The sequence below is a fragment of the Aptenodytes patagonicus genome, chromosome 1 (assembly GCF_965638725.1).
Source record: "Aptenodytes patagonicus chromosome 1, bAptPat1.pri.cur, whole genome shotgun sequence".
Lineage (NCBI taxonomy): Eukaryota > Metazoa > Chordata > Aves > Sphenisciformes > Spheniscidae > Aptenodytes > Aptenodytes patagonicus.
In genome coordinates, this window is record NC_134949.1 from 73,048,444 (window position 1) to 73,072,577 (window position 24,134).

The window sequence follows — 24,134 nt, forward strand, 5'->3', positions numbered from 1 at the left end:
AGAGAAAAGGGAGTAGTCTTCTCTTTTCCAGTCCACATCTTGTAGATAAGTAAGAATGTAAGATTAAAAAGGAGCTCTGTGAAATCCAGCACACTGAAAACAATGTGAATTAGACTATTGATTTCAAGGCTAGAACATAATATTTTTGTTTCTTTTTCTATGTGAAAAAGAACTGTAAGAAGCAAAAAGAACATAAGCAATATATAAAAGTTTTAAAAGACCCAAGTTAAATTCTCTACTATTGGGAGGTTTGTCCCTCAATACTATGTTTTCCAAAATTGTTACCACTTAGTTTCATTCAGCACTCCAGCATTGGAACAACAGATTATTGATTCATATTTTCCAAAAGGAAATACATTTTTTGCTGTCAAAACTGGTCTACTTACTGATTAATTTACTTCAAGGCTTCAAAAGAAGGAATAAATCAAGCAGATACTCATCTGTCCAACACTCTTAATTATCTGAACATTAAACAGGTGGCCATCCTCCAGCTCTTTCTCTTCCTACATTATGGCGTCTTTCTCCCACAGTCAGAAGTTATCAAGTCTGCTAATTATTAATGAACTTCCTAAATAGCTGTGTAGAGCAGGCTGAAAAGCCCAACCCATTAAAATGACATTCATGTAAATACAAAATACATCTATTTTGTTTTGTGTTAATTTGGTCCTTCTTACCAATCAGAATCAAAAGATCACTAAATCACATATGTAACCTTAAATCTGTGAATAGCCAGTCCCAGTATATGTTTGATCAGTTGTTTTGCCACACTGCATTAGTATTTGAGTTCAAGTGCTGGTTATATATTTCATCTGAATTCAGAGTACTTGATGTGATCATCATTGTGTTTTGGACTGCAGACAACCACAGTCATAGAGTGGATTCACATCTAGGGATTTTAGTTCTGAACTCATAATTCTTACTTATGAAATGCCAATAATTTGGAGACCTTTTTTTCTCTGGTTACTTATGTGTATAGTAAATAACACCATTAGAACATTGTTTTTGTGAGATAATGATTCAACTGTCTACTGTGCTAAGTGCTTCATTATTAGCCATGAGGGACTTGGATTATTGCCTTGGAAAACAGACAGATAATTATTGTTTCCTAATTTATAGACTTTCAGTTTTCTCAGACTCCAGTTTTAGAAAAAGATGGTGTCAAATGAAACAAAGAGATTTTGTTGTGAAGAAGCACAAAGAAGTAACATAACTCTTTGTTGGTTCTGACCTTCAGTATTTACAGCCTGAGTGGGCAAATGATACGTTCAGATCAGCTAAACCACGTCTTACATTTAATTCAACACATTTTAGACTTCAAGAAAAAAACTACTATATTAGACTCACTTTTTTCCGGCTCTAAAGAAAGAGTGAACTGTCTGTGACCACAGCTGGAATTGGTAAAAGGAGGTACTAGCTACTGTCAATGTCTAGCCACCCTGTGCCTGTCAATATTGCTCCATAAAAGAGGACCGGGGAGCAAGACCAAGTGCTAGACCTTTGGTCTGCCATAATTTGTAACTGCTGCCTTCCTCTCTGGCCCTGTTTTGGACTGCTTTCTTCAAGACAGCACTGGAGAACAGTTTGGGAATAGTTCACTCCAGGAACCACTCCTAAAAGACAAGATGGGCAAAAGTGCCCCAGCTTTGACACACTGTCCTACAACGCTGCTCTACCCATACTCGCGTGCTTGTGTGAACCACGTGAGGCAGATAACGCTGACCTTCAGTGTCTTTTAATCTACCATTTGTGGACTAAAACATAACCATCACAGTATTTCTGAAGCTATGGGCTCAAACGCACACACAGAGAATTGTATCTTATGACCACAGGGTGTAGCAGATAGAGCACCAGGGAGTCCCAAAGCCCAGTGGTGCACAGTGAAGATGCAGCCTGTGTGCTGCCAAGGGAGCTCGCCCTACTATGTCTGTGCCGTTTGGCTCCAGGTCCAGGAAGTGCTCCACGTGTCTCTTACTTAATCTTATAAATGTACCCTAAAGCACAGACTGACACTGACTGGGATAATCCAAAGGCCTGGTTTGCACGCTAGAAATTATACTTTCAGGCAAAGCTACAGGCATATTGGCAGGTGTTCCACCCTTTAGTAGGAATATTTGTAAAGTTGCTGTCTATACTGTTCCGTGTACAAAGGAGAGAAGTCTGAATCCATATCTCTTTGCACTTTATGAGACTGTTTCCATTGATTTTAGTGGCCTTTTAATCAGGCAATTATTCTCTGGGACTAAGAGTGTGACATGTTTTGCTAGAACTAAGTTCACTTATTTAATTTAAACGGCTTTGCACATAACATTTACTTGCCAAAGAGCAAAGATGTTGCAGATGCTATGATTTCTCTTTATAAATTGAAATATTCTGACTAAAATAATAAATATTTTAAACTTTTAAACTTCTAACTAAAAGGAAAATGAAAATAAATTCCAAAGAATTAAAAATCAAGTTGCAAACACTGCTGGGAAAGGTTAACAAAGAACCTAAACATGGCATTTTAACACTTTAAATATGAAGAGGGAGCTAGTTTTTCCACTCTGTCAAAAATTACCACTTTTAAAAAAAGAAATCCATTTAAAAATTAAGAAAGCAATCACAGCTATGCCTTTTTGTAATTTAGTGAATATGATATAATTTGGTGAATCCTTGACAAAGGACATAAATAACATAGTTGTGCATGTGTCTGTTTTTAATTATTTTAATGATTCCTAGTAGAACGAATGTGTTCTTGAATGTTTAGAAGTCTAAGAATGCTATGTGTTTTTCCAAATTGTGTGCAAGCATGAAAAGGAAGAGGTAAGGCACCCTTTGATCATATATCAAGGTGAGAATGGAGTGAAGCATGATCGTTCACGTCATTATAGTGTATTTGTGCAGGCAAGTACTCAGCTGCAGCTAAATAAGCTGCTGAACATAGAGATAACTGTGTGTGTGTCCCCTCTTTGGAACAGAGGAAATTCCATGCCAAAAATCATACTTGAGGAGGATTAACATTGTCAAGTGCAACGTAAAAAAGTCTGCAAATGCCAAAGTTATCAGTGTGTGTTACTGTAATGAACAAATGTGCCACTCTGTATGTGTACAAGTGAACCTACTTAGAGTAGAAAAGATAAACTAAAAAAGGTAAAAGATTTCTGAAAGTAAAAAAAAAAAAGAAAAGAGCAACTGGCCTTAATTCTTTTAGCTGCTTCATGATTTATAAGGTGGCACTAAGGAAAATGTTTTTCAGTACATTGTTTTTCCAAACACTGGTTGTCTGATTTATTTTTGTTTTGGCTCCTTTTACATTTAAAAATGTTGAAGCTGACAAACCTAGTTTTTCAGTTATGCTGGAAAACTCCCTACTAGCTTCAAGTCATATCTATCGTAACCCCTCCAATAATGTAACTGAATATGAAAGATGGGTGTTGTCTTTTGGATATCCTCTGTGGAAAGGACTGAATGTGCCGTTTTGGTGGTCTGTTACTGTGTCTCTGATGCTGGGATGTGATGGGGTACAATGACCTGCTTGTGGAGTTGAACAGGACTGAGGAAGCGGAGCGGGTGTTGCTGAGGAAGGGATTCAGAGCAGGACTCTGTGCAGATGTCACACTAGGCTTACATCTGTGCCTTTCATCTTTTTCCCATTAAAAATATTTTATTGTCGTTTCCTTCAAAAACAAAACAGAGAGCCAAAATCTTTCCTGACGGATACCTCACATAATCTTTGCTTGTCCCAGAGGAACATTTGGGGATGTAAACCAGAGTAGTAATAAATCAGGAAAGCTTTTGACAAAACATTCATCTAGTTCTGTCACTTCAAATGGATAATTTTCAGTCATGAACTTGATGGATGTGGAGGAGTTGTTTTGGTTTTTATACTGTGAAAGACTGCTGGAAAAAGATGACTGAAAGTAATCCATGAAGCTATGTCTTTACACTGAAATTTGCCTTAAGTATTGATTGAGCTAGGGCAATATATGAAGAGTGACCAGCTTTAATAATCTGAAATGTCCAAATCATAAATAATATCAGTAGCTGCAATTTAAAGATGATGTAAATTTCCCAGATCAGGCTGTAATGATTTTGGAGAGTGAAATCCTCAGTCGGAAGGCGAACAGCATGGAGAAGAATCTCCTGTGATTCTCAGCTGAGCAGCTGGTGTTGTGTTTCACTGGTGAAATGTTGCAATCCTGCAGTTGAGAGGGGTCCTCCAGCAGGCTGCTTCTCTGCTACAGAGTCGTGGTGCTACCTGATCCCAATTGCTGAGTTGAAATGTTAGGAGAGGATGCCTCACTTTAAATTTGTCAGATATAATATCTAAAAAGTTTATTTTCTTCACATTTCATGCTTGCACTTTCACTTTTTACCTTTTGTGAATGTGTGGAAACTATTTCATTATGATGTCCTTTGTATAAAGCTTTTTTCCTATAAATGGCAATTATTGTATGCAAAATGAATCTGCAGATGTTTCAAAATAGCATCAGATTATGTAAAACATTTTATAAGTCTTGCTCTGTTATAGGTCTTTTGCTCTTTCCAGCTTAGCAAGTTTTTGTGTTTTAACTACAGCTGTTTGAACCAGGTTTTGGCAAAATTTGTCTTGAGCTACCCTAGAGATTTGTTTTCAATCCATTTTTCTTTGAATGTGTGTCGCAAAGTTCTTACCACATGACTTGAATAAATGCAGTGCAGACTCTGAGTTTCTTGGATTGGTATGTTAGAAGTCCTCATTTATAGTTATCATGCAATTGATCATAGCCTTGTCTGACAGGTTTGAGTTTAGTAAATCATTCCTATTTCTGAACACTTTCAGTGGCATCTTTAGGGAAAAGTATGAATAAACAGGGAGAGGCTTCAAGTGGATACAGGGCATTCAGTGTAACGAATTACTGGTCATCTTAACATTGCTGTCAGTTGTATGTTTCTGTCGTTAATATTTCTAGGTTTAATCATCATTCGCCACCAGAATGAAAGCTAGGCCTTGGACCTTTGTCTAAATGACTGAAACATTAGAAAAAGGAGAATCATGAATTAGACTTTGTTGAATGTGTTCCATCAATACATGATTTAACAGAAAAATACTCTGTGACTAATGGGAATTTTTCTAAGAAAAGAAGTCCCTAATTTAAAACCGAATAAAATTATTAAAAGGTTTTGAAATGTAAAAAAAAAAAAAAAATCAAAAACTATAATAAAAGGCAATATTTCTAGGGAGGAGAGGCGGAAGGATTGATAAAAGGTCATTACAGGTCAACAGTGCAGAATTATTATAAGTCAGTATTTTTAGGTATTTGCAGATGATGAGTATTTCAGGATTAAATTCATAAAACCCTTGCTGTTTGAAAATATTTCTTTAAGCATTAATTGCTTTCTGAATGCTCGCCCGTACTAAGTAGTATATTACTCTGTAATCATAATGTCATTTGGACAGGGACCAAATTAAAAATAAGCCGAGAAAGAAAGAACTGTCAGATGAGTTGTCTTTGCGTGGCTCTTTTGCTTGAACAACACTGCTAACATGTTGTAATAACCTCCTTTTAAGCAAGAGAATTACGCAACGGACCATGTCTCACATCGTCTCATTCAGTGTTTTCTTGGCAAAGAGCCCACTTGGTTAAAACTGACGTATGTTGGACCTTTGAATTAAGTAACAGAAAGTGACCAGTGAATCTAAAGGAATTAAGATTCCTTCCAAATCTAAAGCCTGTCAAACTCTACCCAATAGTTCGTACAACCAGTAGACATCTCAGTCAAAAGACAGCTGGATGGTTCTTTAGCTTCCACTGCGGTGTCCATCAGATACACAGAACATTGTTTGATAAAGTTAATGACATTATTTCTTTGTTTCAGAAAGAAAATAAGGCTACAAGTATTGACTTTTGTCTCTGAAAGGCCATTATTCCTATATAAAGATATTCAGAGATATGTTGTCACAATATTATACCAATAGTGGGTGGCTGTTGGTGTAAGGTAGTAAGTAAGGAATTTTTCACTGAATTTTTTTGAAAAATGTTCATCAAAATCAAAGCTTTTCACAGAAACATTGAGCTTAGATACAAACATTCAGATGGTATCTGAAGTGCCAGATGAAGCTGAAAAAAACCAGTCTTAATACTTATGCTAGTCACTGGAGATGTAAAAGTAGAGACTTGTGGCTGAGGTAACCCAGTGAGTGCCACATTGAGCTATTTTGATTGATTTATCTTCCCCCTCCCCCATATTGTTGAAAGTACCCCATTCATTCTAAAGCAAGTCAGCAGCATTTTTTTAAATTCAACCTAGAGGAGATGCAACGCACATTTTAAGACAATCCCTAATACAAAAGTTGTTATATCAGGTACATCTCCTCTTGGCGTTCATCTGAATTGCTCAATCCTAAACTATTAACAGATTGTCTTACTTCTTAGCTTGAAAACAGACTGTCTGTTAAACATGATGATTTATGAAATACCATTGGCATCTCACCTGTGCTGTATGTCACCTGGCTGCTGTTCGCTGATTGCTGTTACTTGAGGGGAAACCCCATTTGCTTATGTTAAAAAAAAAAAAAGAAAAAGAAAAAAAAAGAAAAAAAAAGGTGTTATTAAGTGGAGGGTGGGGTTTAAAACAGGATAAATTGCTGGCGGCATGTATACAGGAAATTATTTGGTTGTAAATTTGATCAAAGCTTCAGTGCTGGAGTAGCTGTTGTTTTTCATTTGTCTGTCTTTCAAAGAGCTGATGCAAATTACCTCCACTGAAAATTTTAAAAGGTGAATATGAATTTGTTTCTATTCATACTTTGTTTCTACTCAGTCCAGGATTTTAGTAGACAGAAGCAAAATAAAATGCTGGATGTTGGTCTCATCAGAAAAAAAATTAGAGGACCGAATTTCGAAGGTGTGGTTGAGCCCTGCAAGCAGAGTGCAGTGGAGCATTTGCAGCTCTAGAGTGGTGCAGGTTCTGTTGTGTGGATAAACAGACACGGAAGTAACGCCAACACCTTTTGTTAGTATTATCAACATTATTAATGATTAGAAAAACTGCAGAGGTGATCAATTTTAAGATGTTTTAGGAGATGGCTTTTAGAGATTGCCTGGCCCAAACTAGAAAAAGGATTTCTCTACTGCTGACTGTTCTTGCTTCCCTTAGAAGGATCTAGATAAACTGTAGTGAATGAGCAAGTAAATGAACTGTCTTGTTAGTAAAACTAAGATAGTGAAGTCTTCCTCATTAAAAGGAGAGAGAGTGCTGAGATAGGTATTATAATAATATAGTAACAAAAATTTAATGGTCACTTGAATAGAAGCAATGGCACATACACAAGTGGATGATGTTTTCAAATCAGCACCATCCCTCTCACAAACTGAGATTTCCTTTATCATCTCATCTAATAAATGGCTTGGAGAGTTCAAATCCTTAGACATAAAAGGTGACTCTAAGTATTTCAGTGTAAACAACAAAGCAGCCCTCGACATCTCTCTTAATAAAATCCTGTTTTATGCTTCTTACTCTTCATTTTTCTAGCTTGTGTAGCAGGGCTTATATCCAAATAGATTAAAAAAAAAATCTCTTTTCCCTTACATAAGTGCTCGGTTTTCATGTTCAGCTTCTCCCAGCAATTGTTCACAGTCTGTCATCCAGTGAAATTAAAATAACTGTTCCCCCAAGGCCTCCTTACGCTCATTCCCAGATGAGTGCTTTCTCACATGTATGCAGTGGTGTTTTTATATTTACAGATATACATACACTGGTGCACATGCTTTCCTGCATGCAGTCTTTATAATCTAATGTATGGTGTTTCATATTTGGAAACTGAAAGCTTTCTTCAAGGTTCACTTGGAAATGGGTAGAGGATGTAATGTGCAAAACAGCATGCTTCTGGCAGTTGCAAGGGTTGAAACTGGGAATTCCCTCCACCTGGCTCTTCAAACATTTCTGTCTCTCCTGCTTCAAGATCCCAATTCTCCTCGCAGGCTCAGAAGTCAAGGCAGTCTTCGTTGGTTTGGGAAGGGAGGGAATTGCCACAATATTCCCAGTGTCTGCACAGAAGAGTGGAACTATGCTTGAAGTGATGCAAAAGAAGCTTTAGGCAGGCTAAGGGACGGAGCAGTCACTGACGGAACTGAGAAGGATAGCAAAGCAAAATACCTTTATAGGAGGAAGGATGCAGAAAAGCAAAAGAGGAGACCAGAGATAAGTAGTACAGTAAGTAATATAGTTCTGCTGTGTTTTCTGAGAAATAAGAGTTAATTTCTCCCAGCTGTGAAGTTTAGATTCAGGTGAAGACCTCCTGAGAGAACTGGGAGATTTAGAACCGTTGCCACAAAAAAACATTATTCTCAAGTATAGCCTGTGTGGTTACTCTCCCCTCTCTATATAGTGTAATTTTGATTTGATTGCCTATATTGCTACATGTTCCTCTGGAGACCCTTGTGCCTAGACATGTAACCGCTCTGTGCTTCTACCTCAGTCTAAGTTATTGATTCTAGAAAACAAACAGCCATCAACTTCCCTTTCAGAGGAGCCACTAGAGACTCATACTTGATCATTTCACACAAATCCTGACTTTGACTGAACTGTCCTCCTTTGCCTGACATAGCTTTTCTAAGAACCTGGAAGACTGTAGACCAAATAGTGGTAACTAAATGGTCAGCTGTTCATTCAGAGAAAGAAGCTTTTACATTTTTTGCATTGCAAACACGCAAGAGAATGTTGTCCAGGCAGTGGCATAGGCAAAACCCTAATTTCTGCTATTCTGTACCCAAGGGTAGTTCTGGCTGACGTGGTTTAGACAATGTAAGAATAACGTGTAGTCTTTGTTCATACCCTAAGATTAATCTATTTCACAGAAATGTTGAAGTATTTGCTGTTCCTGTGACAGTTGGGCCCCAGCTAGAAGTGCTTGCCAGAAATTGCCTTTCAGCTGCAGCGCAGTTGATGGGACTGAAGGCAGACCAGAGTGATGTTCACAACTTAGAAATGCAGTTCTTTGCCGGCTTATTCATGTTACTATTTCCAAAAAGTTATGATGGTCAATAGAATTTTAAGTCTTCCTAAGGTGAACCACTATATCCTTGAAGGCCTGCCTGTCATTAGGTCATATCTTTTGAAACCGCCTCGTGTCCTGGGGACTCGTCATCATATGGTCAAATCGCACCTCTGTTACTTCCCCTGTCTCAGGAACTCTCCCAACCTGCTGCTGAGGCCAAGCACTTTGAACAACCTGATCCAATATCAGAGCTAGCTCTGCTTTGCACAGGGAACAGTCCAGAGGACCTCCTGAGGTACCTCCTGACGTCAGCTGTACATGTTTCTGTAAGTTACCAATGAATTCTGTTACTCTCTTGGATTGTTTTCTGGTTCAGTTTCCATGGTCCTTCGATCCTTGAGCCATCAGGGTGGTCCTTAGGTAACGTCTTGCAGAAAGGGTGCTCTCATTGTAGGAAGGATTGAGAATGATATGAGTGTTTCCCAAATAAGTAACTTGGTAATAGGTATCATCTGTTGGATGGAGACTTTCATCAGTAAATTTCTGTAGTGTTTCACGCAGGTCGTGTTACAGCTGAAAGATAGTATCATGGTGGAAACCACAGGATAGGATCCCAGACAGACAAGAATGGTCAAATGATATGTTCAGCCCCAAGGAATTCCATTTGCCATCAGCAATGACAGTGTTGGGCCACTGCAAACACTCCATCGCACAAATGTTAATACAATCTTTCACTCAGAAGTGTAATGAAGTATGCTTCCTCCTACCTCTTGTCAGTTCCTTGATATATAAATATTGACTTTTGATTGTAGCCAATGAGGGATTTTATCTTTTACGTTAGAATAAGAGCAAAAGGCATAGCAGTAGGGATGTGCACTTTCTCCTGTAGCATCTGAAGAAACCAAGCCTGAAGGCAAGCTGAACAAACCCAAAATTATTCAGTTAAAAAAAAAAACTCAAAACAAACTAGAGGGGCTAAGTTCAACACTGCTTATATGAAGAGTTGTTTCTTATACTTTTATTCATTTGTTTCAATCAGAAGTTTACAAATACATAACGGAAAATATGAAGAAAAATTGCTAAAATGAAAACCTTTAAGAGATATTACCCAATTGTTCCGTTCTGCCCACATCACCAGTCACACGCTTGTGTATAAAACTTCTGCAAGTAGGCAGAAAACATAAAATTTGATTATGATATTATTTGAAAAATAGCTGTATAAAAAGCCATAAGTTATAAGTGACAGCAAATGCTCTTTGGAATAAAAAACCAGTAGTTTTCAATTAGTGTTAAATGAGAAATTATGTTATGTCAGCTGATATTAAATGGGTATAAATATCTGGATTAGTTCAAAATTATCTGATGTCTGGAAAAAAATTTAATTTACTGAATTGATATTAATCAGGCTCATTAGCTTTAGTGTGGCAGCTGCCATCTTGGCTAATGCAGAAGGGATTGAACACAGAATTCCAGAGCCAAATCCATGGGTGTGGATTAAGAACAGTCCCTCATCATGAGTGCTGTAACACATTATACATTTTTAACTGAGGGAAGACCTTGTTTGTACATCAGCAAGGGAAGTGGGGTTCTGTCTAAGAAATAGGGCATTGCTATCTGTAATAATTATCCCGTGAGCACTGGGCACAGAGGAGGTCAGACAGTAAACAAGATTTGAACACTTCTTAAGGCTTGGCATAACGACGGCTGATAAAACTCTGCTTACCTAGCTCAGCTAATTTCTGCTTTGACCTGTATCATTTCCTTTGTTGAGTCTGGTATTAGAAATCAGTATTTATTCTTCTACTTAACCTCCTTCACAATGTCATTCCATTGTGTGTGATGATTTCTATCAGGAGAAGCATTTTTATTAATTAAACTTTTCTAATAGGCACTGCTTAGCCAGCTTCTGAGTGACTTGCATAACCTACAGGTCTCATGTATGAGTTTTTGTTGATAGGGCAGTTGAAATGAATTTAAGGAGCCATCGTGGCAAATTTTCTTGCAATTGTCAGTGCTTTGTGCTGTGTGTTGTTAGAAGTACGTTGCTTGGTCATGGTATGACAATGGAAAGTCACTTAAATAACAGCCCATTTTAATACCATTTTTTGCATCAGTTTAAAGCTAACACATGCAGTCTTCAGTTGTTGCCCTGCTTTATCATCAGGAGTTTTTTAAACAGCAATTTAAAGGAGGTTTAAACAGTAATTTGCCTGGCTTTGCAAGGCTCACCCATGGCTGCCACCCTGTGAGTACTGCCACCACTTTGCTGGTAGAAATAATGTGGCACTTATCCATATTAATTTTTGGCACACACAGATTTTTGCTCACTCAGCAGAGTACACATCTAAGGAGAAATGTGGTCGATTCAGGGGTATTCACGCAATAAAAAGTGAGTGAGCATGTGTATGGTGGGAGAAGGGAGGAAAGTTGATTTCTACCTTTCAGTCAGCTATCCAGCTGCACCCTCACATGGACTGAGCATAAGGACAGCACTTTGAGTGCAAGAAAGATACCTATAGCAGAGCCAGTGAATTTCAAAGTCCCAGCAGCATTTTGTGTCAGATGGCTGATCTATATTTATTCTGCCAATGCAGTAACTGCCCCTGGAGAGCAAGCTCCACTCTTACCTAACTCAGGACATATGGAAGTATGACATCTGCTTACTGCAATAATACTTGCACAAATGTGATTGTGAGTCTTGGAACTAGAGCTGAACTTTTCATCTCAACAACTATATCTTAATTCTGCTTTTCTCGTGAGCGAAAAAATGCCCGGGGCTGCTATTTTCTCCCATATGATTGAAAAATGCTGGCTATACACGTACCACATGGAAAGGAGGTGGCAATGTTATTAAACAGGCTATTTGCCATGGAATTTACCTCTGTGGCATAAGAGCAGCTTACAAACAAACAGAGCATCCTATAAGAAGGTAAATAATCCTTTCCTTTTTGAAAAGGGAAACAAAAGCACTGGAAAATTAAAACATTTTGCCAAGGTCACCCAGCAAGTAAAATCAGGAATTCAAGACAGATTTTCATTCCTATATCTGCCTTAAATTCTTCTGACATTAAAATCTATACATTTTAACCCCAAGACTATACGGTTTGATCTGAAGAGGGTCATGTAAGATTTCCTTGATAAAAGCCTAAGTAGTAATGCCTTCTTGGTTAGGGGTTCATTAAAAGGGAGTTTAGATTATTCAAAAGTTTATTCAGATCTGGTCCCACGGTTGAACATGTCTCAGCAGAGCTAAGATGGACTTGTAAATCTAGATGAAACTTAATGTCTACTACCCAGCAATGAAAGAGCAACAAGCGGTCTGAAATGAGAGATTAATTTCAGCAAGCCTCTGCAAACTAAGCCAACCTAATTTCATATAGGTCTGTGCCTCACTTTCCTACTGTGCCTACCCTCCAGGTCTTCTGTTTTCCATGGTAACTCGGCCAGCTGTCGACTAGGAAAATACCCTTGGGCCAAGTAAAAAAGAAAAGTTTCCTCTTACTAATATCTTACAGCAAGCTTTCCCTGGTACATGAGCTTAACTTCAAATTCCCACTTCTCTTTTTACAAAGCCAATATTTGGTGGCAATAAAGCGGTGAAATGGAAGGAAGATCAGAACCAGACTAGTATTTAAAAAAGAGAAATCTAAAGATATTTCCTTCTCTGCTCTGCTCTCCTCTCCTACCCTTGCAACAGATACTATTGCTATATATAAGGGGGAGCAAAAAATTAAGAGACCAAAAAATTAATAGAGACCAAAAAAAGAGGAAGAAAAATAAAACCAGAGAGGAAGAAAGAAAATAGGCCTAGAAAGAAGGGGTATGAAGATAACAGAAATAGTCCTCTTTACAACGTAAATCATAGAATCATAGAATAATTTGGGTTGGAAGGGACCTCTAAAGGTCATCTAGTCCACCCCCCCTGTCGTGGGCAGGGACATCTTCAACTAAATCAGGTTGCTCAGAGCCCCGTCCAACCTGACCTTGAATGTTTCCAGGGATGGGGCATCCACCACCTCTCTGGGCAACCTGTTCCAGTGTTTCACCACTCTCAGCGTAAAAAATTTCTTCCTTATAGCTAGTCTAAATCTACCCCCCTTTAGTTTAAAGCCATTCCCCTTGTCCTGTGACAAATGCTTGTTCTTCTGTCCTGCCACTGACAGGAATGACCTGACAAGAGCCATCTCATGGTCTTCTCTTCTTTAATTAAATGAAAACATGGTCATCTTGTTTGAGGAAGACTGCAGGGTAGCCTTATGCATAAGGAGAGCTGCAGTCTGAAGAGATTTCTCCCTTAGAAGAGTCAGAATCATGAAAAGATGAAAAAGTGTTATTGGGACTCTAGAGACTCCACTATTGAAAAGTCTGATTCTCTGTCTTTTGTCCCTGAAAACAAATGAGTTCTGCTAGTTATTTTTGAAGTGTAAAGGACCATATGTCCTCATGATGCCACTTTATTTGAGCTATGGAGGTTCTCTCAAAGTTACTCTTTTGACAGAGTCACACACACACATGCACAGAGGTAACAAGTTGCTGTGATCTCACGATCTGATCCATGCATCCTTTGTTGTTGTGCAGCATTGGTCCTACTACTGAAGCTGTACTCTTCTCTAATGAGATGCCACATGGCAAATTGCCAGAAAAAGAAGACTCGACATCTTGCAGAAAGCATACTACATCAGATATGAGAGGAATACTTAAAACAGAAAGTTTTGCAATCTTGTAGTTACACTGAGGTACCATCATTGCTGAAACACCTAAAGCAGTACCTGCTGAAAGCTCATTATACCTCCCTATTCCTGTGTAGGCAGTGATCTGAAAAGAGTTCCTTTTGTTAGATATTGGGAAAAGAAGATAAGCAGGGCCACTAGCTACAGCAGAGATGTCCAGATGAAAGTAAAGATCCAGAAGAGACCGACATATCAGGAAGTAACGTGGGATCAGGATCCTAGTTCTTCTTGCACCTGTATTACCTGCGCTTAAAACACAATGGGTCAACAGACAGGTTCTTCCAGAGAGGTAGAAGTGATGCTGCCTTAAAAGAAACGTTAACTCCGCATGTATTTGGAATGCATCAGATCTCATCTATTCTTCCTCTGCTGTTTGCATCTGAGCACCTTGTCTGTAAAAATCTGAGACTCTACTTGAAAGATAACAGCTTTGATTGTAGACATTGTTAAACAGAACAAATTCTTGTAACTGAGTGCAGAGCAAATAGGAAAATTAGCAGCCCATCTCAAGATCTACTGCTCTGCAGAATAAATTCTTTTGAATGACATATTTGCAAAACAATGTCACTCTATCTTCCTATTGCCCCCACCTCCCACCCCAAAAACCAAACCCCTCCCTCCCCATGCCCAGCGTGAGTCATAAGAACTGTAATCTGAAAACTCCAGGATTATAAAGTACAGATCTGGCTCAGAATGTAAAAATAAAATCTGGAACTGTTCCTAATATGAGCAGCCAAAGGCCATAAGGACCTTGTAGAAAGCTTCCCCCTGAAGGTACTTCTGTATTAGTATGTAATGAAAGTAAAAAAACCCAACAAAAATAACCCCCAAAAAGCAAAAAAGTGCATATAGTATTTTAAAGTGAAGTTAACCAAAGTGTTGCAGTGTAACTCAGGTTTAATTCTGCAGTTTCATGTAAATCCGGATTGCCCAGTGCATGCAGAACCATACAGAATTACTTCTGTGTGATACTTTTTTTTTTATAGTGTCATGAGGGATTTTTTGTTCCAGCTGTGAAGCTAATGCGAAGCTACAGAAGCTATCCAAAGCCATTTTGGTAGACGTGAACTACCCAAACAATAGACAGATGAAGAAAAACATTTCAGATTCTCCTCAGTGTATTGCTGTGATAACTGGGATAACTAAATTCAGATACAATACAAAGCTTAGTAACTCCATTTGCTCTAGTGGACTGCTTGAACCTGGATTAATTTTGCATTTTATTTATATGGTTTGAATGTAGGATAGCTTAGTCACCTCCTGTATCCACTTAATTGCTGGCATATTTGGACATCATCCCGTTAAAGCCATTGGGTCTGCTTATTTTAGTGGTAATTATCCCATCTAATCCCATTCATTGCAAGCTTCCAATGCAGCTACCCACTGGGAAGAATACAACAATTTCTGTTATGCCTGGAATGAATGGCGCATTTCAGTTCCTGTGCCACAAATTTACTCTAAGCTATTGCAAAGATAGATGGTTTGTAGCTTTCAGGCTTGCTGATTCCGGTGTTAAGTAAGATACTGCATGAAATTCTGACAACAAAACGGCATTTGTTCTGAGGAGAAAATCCGCAATTTTGAAACAAGCGCAGACAGGGACGTATCTAGTCACGTGAAGAAAGCCCTGGCAAAGATGGAACCAGACTTTTCAAAATTAATGCCAGACTTGAATGCCATGTTTCTTATTGAATACAAAATAATACTGCCCCATTGATAATATTCATGCAGATATTAAATGCAATACATTTCTTAAGCAGCTTTTTTTTTTTTTCATAGAATCATAGAATCATTAAGGTTGGAAAAGACCTCTAAGACCCATCAAGTCCAACCATCAACCCAACATCACCATGCCCACTAAACCATGTCCCTAAGCGCCTCATCTACACGTCTTTTAAATACTTCCAGGGATGGGGACTCAACCACTTCCCTGGGCAGCCTGTTCCAATGTTTAACCACTCTTTCAAGGAAAGACATTTTTCCTCACGTCCAATCTAAACCTCCCCTGGCACAACTTGAGGCCATTTCCTCTTGTCCTATCACTGGTTACTTGGGAGAAGAGACCAACACCCACCTCGCTACAACCTCCTTTCAGGTCGTTGTAGAGTGTGATGAGGTCTCCCCTCAGCCTCCTTTTCTCCAGGCTAAACAGTCCCAGTTCCCTCAGCCGCTCCTCTTAAGACTTGTTCTCCAGACCCCTCACCAGCCTCGTTGCCCTTCTCTGGACACGCTCCCGCACCTCAACGTCCTTCTTGTAGTGAGGGGCCCAAAACTGAACACAGGATTCGAGGTGCGGCCTCACCAGTGCCGAGTACAGGGGGACGATCACTTCCCTACTCCTGCTGGCCACACTATTTCTGATACAGGCCAGGATGCCATTGGCCTTCTTGGCCACCTGGGCACGCTGCCGGCTCACGTTCAGCCGGCTGTCAACCAGCACCCCCAGGTCCTTTTCCGACAGGCAGCTTTCCAGCCACTCTTCCCCAAGCCTGTAGCGCTGCATGGGGTTGTTGTGGCCGAAATGCAGGACCCGGCACTTGGCCTTGTTGAATCTCATACGGTTGGCCTCGGCCCATCGACCCAGCCTGTCCAGGTCCCTCTGCAGAGCCTTCCTACCCTCGAGCAGATCAACACTCCCGCCCAACTTGGTGTTGTCTGCAAACTTACTGAGGGTGCACTCGATCCCCTCATCCAGATCATTGATAAAGATGTTGAACAAGACCGGCCCCAAAACTGAGCCCTGGGGAACACCGCTCGTGACCGGCCGCCAACTGGACTGAACTCCATTCACCACAACTCTCTGGGCCCGGCCATCCAGCCAGTTTTTGACCCAGCGCAGAGTATACCTGTCTAAGCCGTGAGCCGCCAGCTTCTCTAGGAGAATGCTATGGGAGACGGTGTCAAAGGCCTTACTGAAGTCCAGGTAGACCACATCCACAGCCTTTCCCTCATCCACTAGGCGGGTCACCTGGTCATAGAAGGAGATCAGGTTGGTCAAGCCAGACCTGCTTTTCATGAACCTGTGCTGGCTGGACCTGATCCCCTGGTTGTCCCGCACATGCCTTGTGAGCGCCCTCAAGATGATCTGCTCCATAATCTTCCCCGGCACCGAGGTCAGGCTGACAGGCCTGTAGTTCCCCGGATCCTCCTTCCGGCCCTTCTTGTAGATGGGCGTCACATTGGCAAGCCTCCAGTCGCCCGGGACCTCCCCCGTTAACCAGGACTGCTGATAAATGATGGAGAGTGGCTTGGCGAGCTCCTCCGCCAGCTCCCTCAGCGCTCTCGGGTGGATCCCATCCGGCCCCATAGACTTGTGAGCGTCCAGGTGGTGTAGCAGGTCGTTGACTGCTTCCTCTTGGATTATGGGGGGTTTATCCTGCTCGCCGTCCCTGTCTTCCAGCTCGGGGGGCTGAATACCCTGAGGATAACTGGTCTGCCTGTTAAAGACTGAGGCAAAGAAAGCATTAAGTACCTCAGCCTTTTCCTCATCCTCAGTGACAGTGTTCCCCCCCGCATCCAATAAAGGATGGAGATTCTCCTTGGCTCTCTTCTTGTCATTAATATGTTTGTAAAAACATTTTTTGTTGTCTCTAAATTTTAATTTGGAATACAGTTTTTGGAGGGCAAAGTTAATCATTCTCTTTGATTCTCTACGGAGACAGTGGTACTTTTTCTATTAATAGTTGAGAACAGTTAGACCTATAGTTGCAAGCCGGAGCTTAAGTCACTCTCGGCCTTAATGACACTTCAGGGTGAAGGCATTTCATTTCTATAGCTTTGGATTGATGCTTTATCAGGGTGGGATCTTCGGTGGACTGTGAACCCTTACTCACAGATTCTGAAGTTATCCAAGGTCAGCACTGTTGTATACAGATGTTGTTGGAAACAACCACTAATTCTGTTATGTTGGTGTTCTGCTGCAGGTATTTTGTGTTTATGGTAGTGTGTTAATAAATTTGGTCCTCTGCTGCTTGCAGACCCCACCCAATGAAGAGAAGCAGACTAGAAAGAGACCGACTTTGCTAACAATTTGTTTTATTTTTTCTTTTTTTACAAACTGGAGCAGAAAGAGACAGACAGTGTTAGCGCTTCTTTTTAGTAGACAATTCTTGTAGCACTTACATTGACGTTAACATGTCCATTCAACAAATTGGAGGAGATGTACTGAGGGTGATCATTTCTTGCTTAGACCTCGGACCAGGTAGCATCTACTATCTGGTAGTGATAGTGGTACCTGTGAACCATTATACTCTCCTATTAATTCTTGATACAGTTCATTTTCAAGGTAAATGCTCTTTCTTCTCCAGACAAAACCAGTTTTACCTGGGGTTTATTTTCTTAATACAGAAGTGTGTGCAACTAACTATATTATGTATCAAATAAAATGTTGTTCTGCTAGGCAACCTTAGCAGGGTTTGGCAACTTACTTGCATAGCGTAGCGTAGCCTTTGTTTTCACTGATCTGCTAATTTTTGTGAGTCAGCAGGACATGCATTCCACAGTTAAGGCATTCAGTGGGAGTGGGGGGAACTGGGTTGATTGAATCTACTGGATCAAGTGATTTGTCTGGATGCACATTGTGTTGCCTTGTTCATAAAGATCTTTGAGAGGAGATTGGCAAATAACGGCAACTAGTCCCTTGGATCCCATAGAAATGTTGTGTTTCTCAAGCTTAACCAGCATACTTTACAATAAGTCTGCAACAATTTTTTGTTGTCTAACATGTCAGACATCTGTTCTAAGTTATGTTATAAAAAAAGAATCAGAAAAACAAAAGCAAATATATCGCATGGCCTTTTGAAACAAAATTTCACTTTAAGCAGAGGTATTTTCCGTTCAAGGGTAACGCTTTGAAAAATGAGTCTATAAAAGCAGCTCTGTTATATGAGAAGCAGCAGGTGAAACTGACTGCAGGTTTCTTCTGTGAGAGGTGTGAACAGCCAAAAGTGGACAGATGCTGCAAGCTACTGAACAGCTGCTGCTCTTCCATCCTGAAGACTTACTTGATTAGAAACGTTCAGAGAAAATATTGTACCATGCTTCACTCAGTCTACTCAAGAAATGTAAACTTTCATTCTCTTCTTGTTCTAGAATAGAAAGAAAGAAGAGAAGAAAGATCAGCAGATGAGGCAGAGTTCTGCCAGCCCTCTCATGCCTCTCCCTTTCTGCTGGCTTTGTACTCAAAGAAAGGGAGAGTGAAAGGGAGTTTGGTCTTGGTCCTTCCAGTCAAGTGGATGACCTCACACTGTGTTTCTGTAAAGCTATGGAAAATGCCCAGTACTACAGTCTTTAGGAGAACTGCTATGTGCCTTCTGTCTTTGTTGTACATTAACTCTTCTGCCTAATTGACTTTGCTCCCCATTACCCCCTGCAGAAATTGCGTTGTTCTCAACATGTTAGGCATTTTGTGCTTCTCAGTTGTTCGTTTGTTTTTATGTCTGTTGCTTTGTTGATTGCCATGCCCCAATAGGTCTACACAGAATGGTGCTGTTCTTTTCTGTACTTTCCTTTCTGACTTGCAGTACATAAATCACACCTTCCTAGAATTTGGGGTTAATTTAAAAAGGGAGGTGTTATCCTGTATCTATTTTTTAAAGGAAGTTGACAGAGAGAGCTCTTGAATAACAAAGGACCATGAGAACAGAGCTACTTTAAGGCTTTCCAGCAAGGTTAGTGAAATTAAATTTTGCTGTCCAGTGAAGGCTTATCTCACTGAGGCTGTGAAGGAGGCTGGGAACAGACATTACATTGCAACAAGTACAAGTGTTCCTTTCTGTTCTCTGAAGCAATAGCTGCCATCCTATAGACACGTTCCTGGGAGCTTCAGCAAGTTCAGTCATCCATCCTAGGCACTGGCAAAGAGATCAGAAAAGCCACAGTCATATTTGCCAGCTTGGCACCCTGCTGCCTTAAAGTTTGGCTGTGTCTAAAGAGGCCATGCCTGAGCAGACCAGCTAGCAAGTAAAAAAGATGAGTTCTGCAGGCTTGGCTGTGCTCTGCAGAGGAGTAAGGGGAGTTGCAGGTGTAGGGGATGGAGGATGATGGGTACTTGTTAGAATCTGAAATTTATTGGAGTTCACAGTGTGTGTGCGGTACTTGCTATGTTGATATCTTTATCAAAGGGATTATTCCTGTTATCACTGTCAGGGAAGTAAAAACCTTGTCCAATGTAATCTTGGGGAGACAAAAGAAAAAAAACTAAGAAAGGTTTTACTTGCAACTGAGTAATTAATAGCAGCAGTTGCCCACTCATCCTCATGGCCCATCACAGGCTCGATGGAGGTATTAATCTTCAGCTGCACATTTTTGTCATCTCTCTCATCCTTGTGTCTGTAACTTGCAGTGGGATTTAAGAAGCTGCAAAGCCCAAATGCAACCCCGCTGGCAAACCACCCCTGTTCCTTACTCTCCTGTTTGAGAATGCAAACAGTAAAATGTTTTCTTCAAGGAGTCAAAAATGAAATTCGTCATATGCTTCAGGTGTGTGCCATAGCTCCACAGCACAATAAAGCACAAAGGACAACTTAGGAGTGTTGCAGGATGTCTAATGACAACCAAGACGGATGGCAACCTCAGACATGGAAGCTGTGCAGTGGTAGAAAAGTGTGTGTGCTAATCTTTGATAGGAAGGGCTGTGGAGAATATTTTTAAAACAATTATTGCTATAATGAGCAGCAGTCTTGTACTAATGTCCTCTCCTGTGTCTCATCCTGCCTTCAGCTTAGTGAAACAGAAAACAAGCATAAAATATACCTTCACAACAAAGCATATTGACTTCCTTGGTCAAGTTTGCCAAAGATTGACCAACGACAGTAAGTACCTCAGCACTCACCTTAAAACCCTAAGGCACCTCATTTTCATGGTATGTCTCTGAATTCAAAACACCTTGAGCAAAGAGTACACATTGTGTGTGCTAGTAGGCACAGCATTTGTGTTATAAATAGCAGACATCACTGGGAAACAAATTAACTAGGGTCACTACTCTGACTTTGACACCACGTGTAAATAACCCAGTCAAAATGTACCTCATTCGTTCATAGCAGGTAGGGGCTAAAACCTGCAATAAGATCCTGGAGATCCTGACCTTTTCTTGGGTTTCTTTTTCTACGATGTGGTTTAACAGGCTACCTGCAAGCTAATCCATCCTGTCAAGCATTACTCTCTGGTTCACCCTGCTCCCTTTTCTGAAGGAGACAAAGAACATCTGTTCAAGCAGCAGAGTTGTCTGAACAGCCTCACTCTTTCACTTGTCTGCCAAATCCAACTCAGAGAGCAGACTGTGTCTGCTGCAAGGCCTTTAGAGCACCAGCTTCCCTCTCTCTCCACACCACAGAAGGAGAATAAGGCCAGCTCACCTGTTTTGGTACCAAGATCCATCCAATCTCATTCCTTTCCTTCCTTTTTTTCCCCTCCCTTTTCTTTTTTTTAATTTCCCTTTTCTCCATAGCTGCTGGCTTTAGCCCTGTTTCTCCTTCTCTGACACAGCAGCCAACTCAGCCTGATTCAACACCACCTTCCCTTTTGCCCTGTGGCAAAAATCTCTCCAGCACACTTGGGTTTCTGTACTCAGAAAAAACATACACATGCTTGTGCAGCTGGGAGTGCCAAAAAACGGGGTAGGAGCCACCTTGCAGCCATGGCGTGGGTGCATGAAGAAAGGAAGAGAAGCAGCTGCTTGCAGAAGGAAGTTGGGGGCATCTTTCAGGGCACCCCAGAATCTGACTTGAACCCTCTGACTGCTGGTAAGCAGGGGCAGTCTAGTTTGCTTCTTTACTAAATTTCAGGTTAGCATCCTTCGGTTTCTAGCCCCATTGTGCTATTTCCCAGAAAGTGACCTTGGGACAGCGTATCTGAATTACCCTGGCCTTGCGGAGAACGAGTGCGTTTGTCCCAAATCAGAGAACCCTGAAGAGTGAGGAAGTCTCCCTGTTGTTAGGAGCAAGATCCTCTGTATAGGCCTGGCATAAAGCCAGGCTTTTATATTGAGTTCTGTCTTGCAGAACCCTGTGAAAATTGTCAGAAAAAAAATAAAATTCACATATTTCCTTACTGGCAGCCTTGAGTTTTGAATCATTCCAATTTTGTCTTCCCCTGTCACAGCTAGGCATCTTGTCCTAACTTGAAAATTTCATTAGTGTCTTGAGCATTTCTCCATCTTGCAACCTCAGAAGTTACAGACTTTCCTATGTCCACTGAGTTCTCGCAACGGCAGGGTGAAGATGTGTGGGCCAGGAAACTGGGAAGACAGAATCACAACTGCTTATTTGTTCAGTTGTTGAATAAACATTTCAGCAAAGCCTACAATGAGTCATCACATTAAAAGCTGTCCTTTGTATCCTCCTTGGGACTGCTTTTATAAAATGAATATAAAAGTCAGACCCAGTTAATCCAAATAATTTTGCAAATTAAGGTCTATAGGCTTTTAAAAGCATACCTACCCCAGTGGACAGGCAGAAGGAAGTTGTGCTGCCTGTACCACAGTCGCCAGACACATTTTGAGTGCAGAGCCCTGAGTCCCTCATGGGGCTGCTGAGGAAGCACATTCACTGTCAAAAGCTGCCATGAGGGTTCAGCGTGTGGAGTGTGTGCTGGGCTGCAGCTGGCATGGAAATGGATTTTACCAGTGAGATCATGATGACTGCCTCAACTTTCCCCATGGACTGGGCTCAAGAAGCACATGTGAGAGGATTCAGACTCTATACATCTTCTGTCCTCATGTACACCTTATGCATAAGCTATCTGAATCTGGCCCATAATCCTTTCTCAGGTTGAAAAGAAATCTTTATATCATATATGTATATAAGCTTATATTCTGTGAACACTCAGCCATAACAACAATCAAAAAATGGATCTTCTAAGTTGATCTGCCTTATGCAGGGAGTAGCTCTGTTTAAAATAGGAAAACATTTTGGGTTTGCTATTTTGCTTCCTGTATGTGAAATCCTAAGCCTTTCATTTTAGGGAAATAAAAGTTGTTTTAATGTTCTGCATATCTGAAAGAATTAAAGGGGCTTCTCAGACATGGAAAGGTAGCCTTTCTGGATTCCCTAAATATGTACCATTAAAAATGGAGTAGGTGAATTAATATGATTTAGATGCTCAGGAGCTGATTCCAATGCAAGCCTAAGTGCAAACAGAAGATTCTGCACCAACATAACCTGGTCAGTTCAAAATAGATATCACAGTGATGTCGTCTTTTCTTAGGTGCACTTGTACTTGTCTTTGCAGGGCAGAAGTGAACAAGTTCATTCTGCCTGTGCTCCAAGAGAAATGCAAGCTGTTTAGCAGGACTGAGACTGAGCTGGGCTGTGCGTCGGTAGACTAAAATTCCTGCCCATGTGACAGTTCGGACTGTGCCAGCAATGCTTTTGTTTAAAAAATAATCATCAGGCCTGTTCCTGACTTGCTGTTGAAGTGGACAGAGTATGTTTTTGTTTTAAATCACCTTGGCCTACAACTGACCTAAAGGGCCACTGCAGAGTGTGATTCAGTACCCTAAACATAGGCTTTTTTACACAGCATAGGGCATCTGAGACATCTGCATGGGAGCGGCAGACATGAGATATTGCCTCTGGTGGACCCATGCCCTTCCAAGGCAACAGCTGGAAGCCAAACAGGGTTTTCTAGGATATCCAAAATGTCACGAGGTATCTGCATTTAAGCAAATGAATCCCATCCTGTGGAATCTTGGACTTACTCTGCTTGAAATCTCTAAGAATTAGTTTATCCACTGCCATATATGCAAGTACGCTCAGCCTTCTTCAGTTTGTGGAGGGTTCAGGATAAGAATACAGCTGTCTCTATGTGCTGGGCTTTGCCTTCCACCAGGCGCTGCAATGATAATTTGTATTTCTTTCCAATCCAAAAAGTAATGATTTGTTTTTACTGGTCTACAGAAAGAAATGTCATTTCAATCTCCCCCAGAGAGTGCTGATTATAAACTCCTCATATCTCTTCCCTTTCATGTCTAGGCATTTCTGGTAGAAACACCACACATTCTTTTAAGATTTTCAGTACTTATAAACCCTTAGATGTTCAGAGGTTTTGTGTAACTGGAAAGGCTTTTCAGAAACCAGTAGGTGATATTATTCTGCATTGAATTATAGAGGAAAAGAGGACCTAGAAGGATCATTGCCTTATAAAAGATGACAAGAATCCCTCATCACCAAAAGATGCATGGGCTGCAGTAGCAATGATATATATCTTGTTCTTGCTTTTTTTATGTGACATATTCATATGCGATGTGCCTTGAAAGTCAACAGCTTCTCTGATTTCTGTCCTGTGAAAACTAGCATTATTTGTTAGGTTTGAGTAACCTCATCAGATAAGGGAAACTGCATTAAGATTCAGACATTTATAAGGAATTTAAGGTTTGAGATGTTCTTAAGGATGAAGTTGTGGGGAGGAAAGTTCGGACAAAAGCAAAGAGCAGTTCATCAATCCTT

At 40.5% G+C, this 24,134-nt stretch overlaps 1 protein-coding gene across 2 annotated transcripts in view; it reads left to right on the plus strand.

The window, feature by feature from the left end:
• PIK3C2G (phosphatidylinositol-4-phosphate 3-kinase catalytic subunit type 2 gamma) overlaps positions 1 to 24,134 on the plus strand; it is a 223,811-nt gene that overhangs the window by 114,158 nt on the left and 85,519 nt on the right. The gene's annotated exons all lie outside the window — the stretch shown is intronic.